Source organism: Triticum urartu, chromosome 4A (assembly GCF_056163025.1).
Source record: "Triticum urartu cultivar PI428250 chromosome 4A, HENAU_Tu73, whole genome shotgun sequence".
Classification (NCBI taxonomy): Eukaryota; Viridiplantae; Streptophyta; class Magnoliopsida; order Poales; family Poaceae; genus Triticum; species Triticum urartu.
Genome location: NC_141876.1, coordinates 579838405 through 579846811, shown reverse-complemented (window position 1 = coordinate 579846811; position 8407 = coordinate 579838405). Strand labels below are relative to the sequence as shown.

General features: G+C 48.6%; 1 pseudogene; it reads left to right on the top strand.

Annotated features, from left to right (window-relative positions):
• Positions 1-5957: 5957 nt before the first annotated feature.
• On the top strand, positions 5958-6822 carry LOC125554304 (uncharacterized; annotated as a pseudogene).
• The last annotated feature ends 1585 nt before the right edge of the window (positions 6823-8407 follow it).

Sequence of the window (8407 nt, the reverse complement as noted above, 5' to 3'; positions counted from 1 at the left end):
AGTGAATGTGGTTATCTCTAATGCCTAACCCATAAACTATCGTGGTAATTCGATAAGAGACATCATGGTATGCATCATATCCAATAGGGTGCAGTTATGATGTTCAGACACACCATCACACTATAGTGTTCCAGGCTGTATTAGTTGTGAAACAATTTCCACAATGTCTTAATTCTGTGCCAAACTCGTAATTCAGATATTCATCTCTATGATCATATCATAGATCTTTTATCCTCTTGTCACGACGATCTTTCAACTTCACCCTGAAATTACTTGAACCTTTCAATAATTCAGACTCGTGATTCATCAAGTAAATATACTCAACATCTACTCAAATCATCTGTGAAGTAAGAACATAACGATATCCACTACACGCCTCAGCACTCATTGGACTGCACACATCAAAATGTATTACTTCCAACAAGTTGCTTTCTAGTTCCATTTTACTGAAAACGAGGCTTTCAGTCATCTTGCCCATGTGGTATGATTTGCATGTCTCAAGTGATTCAAAATCAAGTGAGTCCAAACGGTCCATTTGCATGGAGTTTCTTCATGCATATACATCAATAGACATGGTTCACATGTCTCAAACTTTTCAAAAACAAGTGAGCCCAAAGATCCATCAACATGGAGCTTCTTCATGCGTTTTATACCGATATGACTTACGTGGCCGTGCCACAAGTAGGTGGTACTATCATTACTATCTTATATCTTTTGGTATGAACATGTGTATCACTACGATCGAGATTCAATAAACCATTCATTTTAGGTGCAAGACCATTGAAGGTATTATTCAAATAAACAGAGTAACCATTATTTTCCTTAAATGAATAACCGTATTGCGATAGACATAATCCAATCATGTCTATGCTCAACGCAAACACCAATCTCGATGGTAGAGGGAGCGTGCGATGCTTGATCACATCAAGCTTGGAAAAAACTTCCAACACATATCGCCAGCTCACCTTTAGCTAGTCTCCGTTTACTCCGCAACCTTTTATTTCGAGTTTACTAACACTTAGCAACCGAACCGGTATCTAATACCATGGTGCTATTAGGAGTACTAGTAAAGTACACAATGTATATCCAATATACTTCTATCGACCTTGCCAGCCTTCTCATCTACCAAGTATCTAGGGTAATTCTGCTCCAGTGGCTGTTCCCCTTATTACAGAAGCACTTAGTCTTGGGTTTGGGTTCAACCTTGGGTTTCTTCACTAGAGCAGCAGCTGATTTGCCGTTTCATGAAGTATCCCTTCTTGCCCTTGCCCTTCTTGAAACTAGTGGTTTCACCAACCATCAACAATTGATGCCCCTTCTTGATTTCTACTTTTGTGGTGTCAAACATCGCGAATATCTCAAGGATAATCATATATGTCCCTGATATATTATAGTTCATCACGAAGCTCTAGCAGCTTGGTGGTAATGACTTCAGAGAAATATCACTATCTCATCTGGAAGATCAACTCCCACTCGATTCAAATGATTGTTGTACTCAGACAATCTGAGCACAAGCTCAACAATTGAGCTTTTCTCCCTTAATTTGCGGGCTAAAAAAATCGTCGGAGGTCTTATACCTCTTGACGTGGGCACGAGCCTGAAATCCCAATTTCAGCCCTCGAAACATCTCATATGTTTCGCGACGTTTCAAAACCGTCTTCGGTGCCTCAACTCTAAACCGTTTAACTGAACTATCACGTAGTTATCAAAATGTGTATGTCAGATGTTCGCAACATCCACAGACGACGTTCGAGGTTTAGCACACTGAGCGGTGCATTAAGGACATAAGCCTTCTATGAAGCAATGAGGACAATCCTCAGTTTACGGACCTAGTCCGCATAATTGCTACTATCAACTTTCAACTAAATTTTCTCTAGGAACATATCTAAACAGTAGAACTGAAGCGCGAGCTACGACATAATTTGCGAAGACCTTTTGACTATGTTCAGGATAATTAAGTTCATCTTATGAACTCCCACTCAGATAGACATCCCTCTAGTCATCTAAGTGATTACATGATCCGAGTCAACTAGGCCGTGTCCGATCATCACGTGAGACGGACTAGTCAACATCGGTGAACATCTTCATGTTGATCGTATCTACCATACGACTCATGCTCGACCTTTCGGTCTCTTGTGTTCCGAGGCCATGTCTGTACATGCTAGACTCGTCAAGTCAACCTAAGTGTTTTGCATGTGTTCCGAGGCCATGTCTGTACATGCTAGGCTCGTCAACACCCGTTGTATTCGGACGTAAGAATCTATCACACCCGATCATCACGTGGTGCTTCGAAACGACGAACTTTCGCAACGGTGCACAGTTAGGGGGAACACTTTCTTGAAATTTTAATGAGGGATCATCTTATTTACTACCGTCGTTCTAAGCAAATAAGATGTATAAACATGATAAACATCACATGTAATCAAATAGTGACATGATATGGCCAATATCATATTGCTCCTTTTGATCTCCATCTTCGGGGCTCCATGATCATCATCATCACCAGCATGACACCATGATCTCCATCATCATGATCTCCATCATCGTGTCTTCATGAAGTTGTCTCGCCAACTATTACTTCTACTACTACAGCTAACGGTTAGCAATAAAGTAAAGTAATTACATGACGTTTATGTTGACACGCAGGTCATAAATAAATTAAGACAACTCCTATGGCTCCTGCCGGTTGTCATGCTCATCGACATGCAAGTCGTGATTCCTATTACAAGAACATGATCATCTCATACATCACATATATCATTCATCACATCCTTTGGCCATATCACATCACATAGCATACCCTGCAAAAACAAGTTAGACGTCCTCTAATTGTTGTTTGCATGTTTTACGTGGCTGCTATGGGTTTCTAGCAAGAACGTTTCTTACCTACGCAAAAACCACAATGTGATATGCCAATTGCTATTTACCCTTCATAAGGACCATTTTCATCGAATCCGATCCGACTAAAGTGGGAGAGACAGACACCAGCTAGCCACCTTATGCAACTAGTGCATGTCAGCCGGTGGAACCAGTCTCACGTAAGAGTACGTGTAAGGTCGGTCCGGGCCGCTTCATCCCATAATGCCGCCGAATCAAGATTGGACTAGTAACGGTAAGCATATTAAACAAAATCAACGCCACAACTACTTTGTGTTCTACTCGTGCATAGAAACTACGCATAGACCTAGCTCTGATACCACTATTGGGGAACGTAGCAAAAATTCAAAAAATTTCCTACGTGTCACCAAGATCTATCTATGGAGAAACCAGCAACGAGGGGAAGGAGAGTGCATCTACATACCCTTGTAGATCGCTAATCGGAAGCGTTCAAGAGAACGGGGTTGAAGGAGCCGTACTCATCGTGATCCAAATCACCGGAGATCCTAGTGCCGAACGGACGGCACCTCCGCGTTCAACACACGTACAGCCCGGTGACGTCTCCCATGCCTTGATCCAGCAAGGAGAGAGGAAGAGGTTGAGGAAGACTCCATCCAGCAGCAGCACAACGGCGTGGTGGTGGTGGAAGAGAGTGGTACTCCAGCAGAGCTTCACCAAGCACCGCAAGAGACGAGGAGGGAGAGGGGTAGGGCTGCGCCAAGAAGGAGAGGAACTCGTGTGTCTTGGGCAGCCCAAACCTCAAGTATATATAGGGGGAGGGGAGGGGCTGCGCCTCCACCTAGGGTTCCCTCCCTAGGGGTGGCGGCAGCCCCCAGATCCCATCTGGGTGGCGGCCAGGTGGAGGGAGAGGGAGGCGCACCAGGCATGGGCCCTAAGGCCCATCTGCCCTTAGGGTTTGCCCCCCTTCCTCCCCTTAGGCGCCTTGGGCCCTTGTGGGGGGCGCACCAGCCCACCTGGGGCTGGTCCCCTCCCACACTTGGCCCATGCAGCCCTCCGGGGCTTGTGGCCCCACTTGGTGGACCCCGGGACCCTCCCGGTGGTCCCGGTACGTTATCGATAAAACCCAAAACTTTTCCGGTGACCAAAACAGGACTTCCCATATATAAATCTTTACCTCCGGACCATTCCGGAACTCCTCGTGACGTCCGGGATCTCATCCGGGACTCCAAACAACATTCGGTAACCACTTATATCTATTCCCTATAACCCTAGCGTCATCGAACCTTAAGTGTGTAGACCCTACGGGTTCGGGAACCATGCAGACATGACCGAGATAACTCTCTGGTCAATAACCAACAGCGGGATCTGGATACCCATGTTGGCTCCCACATGTTCCACGATGATCTCATCGGATGAACCACGATGTCAAGGACTTAATCAATCCCGTATACAATTCCCTTTGTCTAGCGGTACTATACTTGCCCGAGATTCGATCGTCGGTATCCCGATACCTTGTTCAATCTCGTTACCGGCAAGTCTCTTTACTCGTTCCGTAACACATCATCCCATGATCAACTCCTTGATCACACTGTGCACATTATGATGATGTCCTACCGAGTGGGCCCAGAGATACCTCTCCGTCACACGGAGTGACAAATCCCAGTCTCGATTCGTGCCAACCCAATAGACACTTTCGGAGATACCCGTAGTGCACCTTTATAGCCACCCAGTTACGTTGTGACGTTTGGCACACCCAAAGTATTCCTACGGTATCCGGGAGTTGCACAATCTCATGGTCTAAGGAAATGATACTTGACATTAGAAAAGCTTTAGCATGCGAACTACACGATCTTGTGCTATGCTTAGGATTGGATCTTGTCCATCACATCATTCTTCTAATGATGTGATCCCGTTATCAATGACATCCAATGTCCATGGTCAGGAAACCGTAACCATCTATTGATCGACGAGCTAGTCAACTAGAGGCTTACTAGGGACATGGTGTTGTCTATGTATCCACACATGTATCTGAGTTTCCTATCAATACAATTCTAGCATGGATAATAAACGATTATCATGAACAAGGAAATATAATAATAACTAATTTATTATTGCCTCTAGGGCATATTTCCAACAGGTGCAACATGCACACTGTGCAAGGCAGCGGGTGCGAGAGGTGGCAGCAGCCATCGTGGCGGATGTTGGCGAGGCGGAGTCACACTCTTCGACGCTGTGTATGGTGCACGGCCACCCCGGACGCCGCAAACCTGTTGTGGTGCACGTAGCTGGTTCCGACCACGACGAATCCATCATCGATCCCACGTCCACCGGAGACGTGCAAGCGACATGCTCCGACAGGAAGAGTAGCATGGTAGGCAGTGACTCGAGTCATGTTAACCACTATGTGTCTCATGTCCTACTCTATCTCGCCGGTGACCGGAGCAACACCTGGCATGACATTTTAACATGGATGGCGAGGAGGTGGGGTCGTTCGGTGGGAGGGAGGAGATCGACCAAGGTAACATGAGGGATTCCCTTTTAATGTTAGAGATATGCAAGATATAAGATTTTATTTTTTATTAGGAAAAATTGTGACTGTGATGCAATAGTAGAGATAATAATAGATAAGAAAATGATGTATGGCACGGGATTAGCAATTTGTTATTGAGAAATAATTGATTTTATTTTGGATGGTTATTGAGACAATTTCTATGGCTATCTTTTAGAAAAGTGATTGCACATATATGGTGTGAGTTTTGAAATTATTGATTTACGTAATATTTACGTGATTTAGTTGAATCGGCACCTACCATGAAAAATCAGAGTTGAGAGGTGGTGATGGGAGGTGAGGCAAAAATAAGTGAAAATAAACCATGTATGATTACTTCCAAACTTTCTGATTTATGATCGACGAATGGCAGTCATTAACACACGATCTAGTAACTGATTTCTCCCAATAAACACGGGATTTTATCTTGCGTCGTTAAAGACACTAAAGCGCTAGCTAGCTAGGTCTGATTGATTTGGTAAAGATTGCAAAATCAAAATATTGATTTCATTCCAACTATTACTTAATCTGTTCTATTCGTTGCCGGCATAAATACACGCCGACAGTCACGGTGAGGGTGAGGGTGAGGTGACAGGTGAGTAGGACCGACGACAGTCACGGTGAGGGTGAGGGTGAGGTGAGTACGACCGACGACAGTCAGTCATATGGCGATGCATCCTCAGGCTGCTCAACTCCTCGCCCTCATCCTCCTCCTGTCTACCGGAGACGGCATCCTCGCCGTCGGCACTCCGTCCACGATCATCACAAGGACATGCGCCGCTGTCGGCCGATCCGGTGGGCAACTGGGTTACGAGTACGACTCCTGCGTGGGCGCACTCTCGGCCGACCCGGCGGCCGCGTCCGCCAAGGACACACGTGAGCTCGCCGTCGTGGCCACCAGCCTCACCATGGCCAACGTCACGTCGACGGTGCTCGTCGTCGAGGACCTCGTCAAGAACCTCGGCGGCTGCCTCCGCTACTACAGGGAGATGAACAGGACCCTGGAGGGCGCGCTGGGTGACCTCCGTGCCGGGCGCGTCGAAGCGGCGTCCGACAAACTGTTGGAGGCCAACCAAGATCCCGACAGGTGCGACCTGCTCTTGTTCGAGGGGAGCGCGAACAAGAACCCATTGGGCAAGGAGAACATCTACGCCGACTGGCTCTCCCAACTGGCATATGCGATTGCTACCTTGCCGGCGCCGGATCCTCGGCACCGACGTCAAGTTTAACTCTTGGTCTCATGCGGCTTATTAATCTAGCTACGCAGCTAGATGGTGATTGATTTGATTTCCCGTTTTTCGATCGATCGCATAAAATGAAGGAAAACGCTTGTGTGCGGCGCGCCTGCCGAACTCACGCGCGCGGCGCTACACCCACCAACGCCAAAGTGCCACGTGTTCTGCAGGCCCACGCACATCCCTTCCTTGTTTCTCCTCTCTCCCGCACGCTCCGCCATGGCCATGCTCCTCCTCTCTTCCTACGCTCGCCGCCATGGCTGCGCGCTCTCCTACCACCCCCCTTCCACTCACTCAACGATAACCCACGCCCCACGGCTCTGCCAAACGCCCTCATCTCCATGGCTCGTCCAAGCTACCACAAGGCCGACTGGACACGCGCGACACAGGCAAGGGGCATGGTTGCATCCAGCACGGCTGCGAGGTGCGACCCAGCGCGCGATGCAGCTGCATCTCGCACGGGTGGCGAGCTGCAACGGTCACCATGGGCTAGCTGGGGAACCTTGCTCACGTTTGCTGCAACTGTTGAAAGAAAAAGCTTCAACTGTGCAAGGGAAAAGTTTCAACCAGCAATAGAGAAAGCTTCAACAGGGCATTGCGCAGTGGAAAAAACTACAAATGTTGACAAAAAAAGCTTCAATAATTGACAGGTAAAGTTTCAACCGGCGATAGACGAAGCTTCAACCGGGGCACCGTACAATGAAAAAAGCTACAACATTGACAGAAAAAGCTGCAACTTGTATGGAAAAAGTTTCAACCGGCGTTTTGATAAAGCTTCAAATCGGGCACAATGAAAACCAAAAAAGTTTCAACCATTTGCCTGAAAAGCTTCAACTGTATGTGAAAAGATTCAACCAGCATTTGAGAAAGCTTCATTCGAGTACAGCGAAAAGGAAAGGGCTTCAACCATTTGCATGAAAATCTTCAACCATTCGCCTTAAAAGCTTCAACAGTATATGTGGAAAAAGCTTCAGCCAAGGGAACGCCGATGGTACGAGCAGACAATGGCGAGAGGTGCGGCCGGCAGCACGGTGCTGCCGCGACGGACGCGCTACGGCAACGGGGGCGGGGCTAGGTACTGCAAGGTGAGAGGCACCGGCCGTCTTTGCGTTGTTTTAGCTACAAGGGGTGATGGCGTCCCCTTGGAACCGGGCGACAACCGGCAACAATGCGGAGGGCGGCCAACTGCGATCTGTCAGGGGGGGCGAGGGACGACCTGCTGCGAGGTCTGCAGCCCGGTGGGGGCGGCGCACGGTTCGGGAAAATACACAGAGAGGGAGGATGTGGGGATCTCGCGATGGTGGAAGATGAAGACGACGACGGGCGTGGGCCAGCTGGCAAATCGAGCGGTCACACGCACGCTAATCGTAGAACTGCGGTACGACCAGCCCAAATTTGGGCCGGTACGCCGCCTACCACTGCCCTAAACTCTATGTGACAGATAAGGGCATCTCCAGCCGTTCGGCCCCCCAGGGCGCCTAAATAGAGCGGCCTGGTGGCGTGCCGGCGCTAGTTCGGCCCTTGGGGGCGACCTAGCTCCCAGTCACGCCCCCAAGCGCCGGCCCCAGTATGTGGGAAATTTGAACTAGGTCGTTCCCGCTCACAAAAGACGCCACAAATCCGGCGATCGGACGTAGTCTGGCGTTACAAAAAACAGAGCGCCGCACGCTGCAAGTTCGCGTGCGCAACGAATCACTCGGCGGGGTCGGCTCCAGGCGTTGGCGGAGTCGGCATGCGCGGGATCGGCGGTGTCGGAACTGCTTCGGTGCTGGGCTGTGTCGGCGCG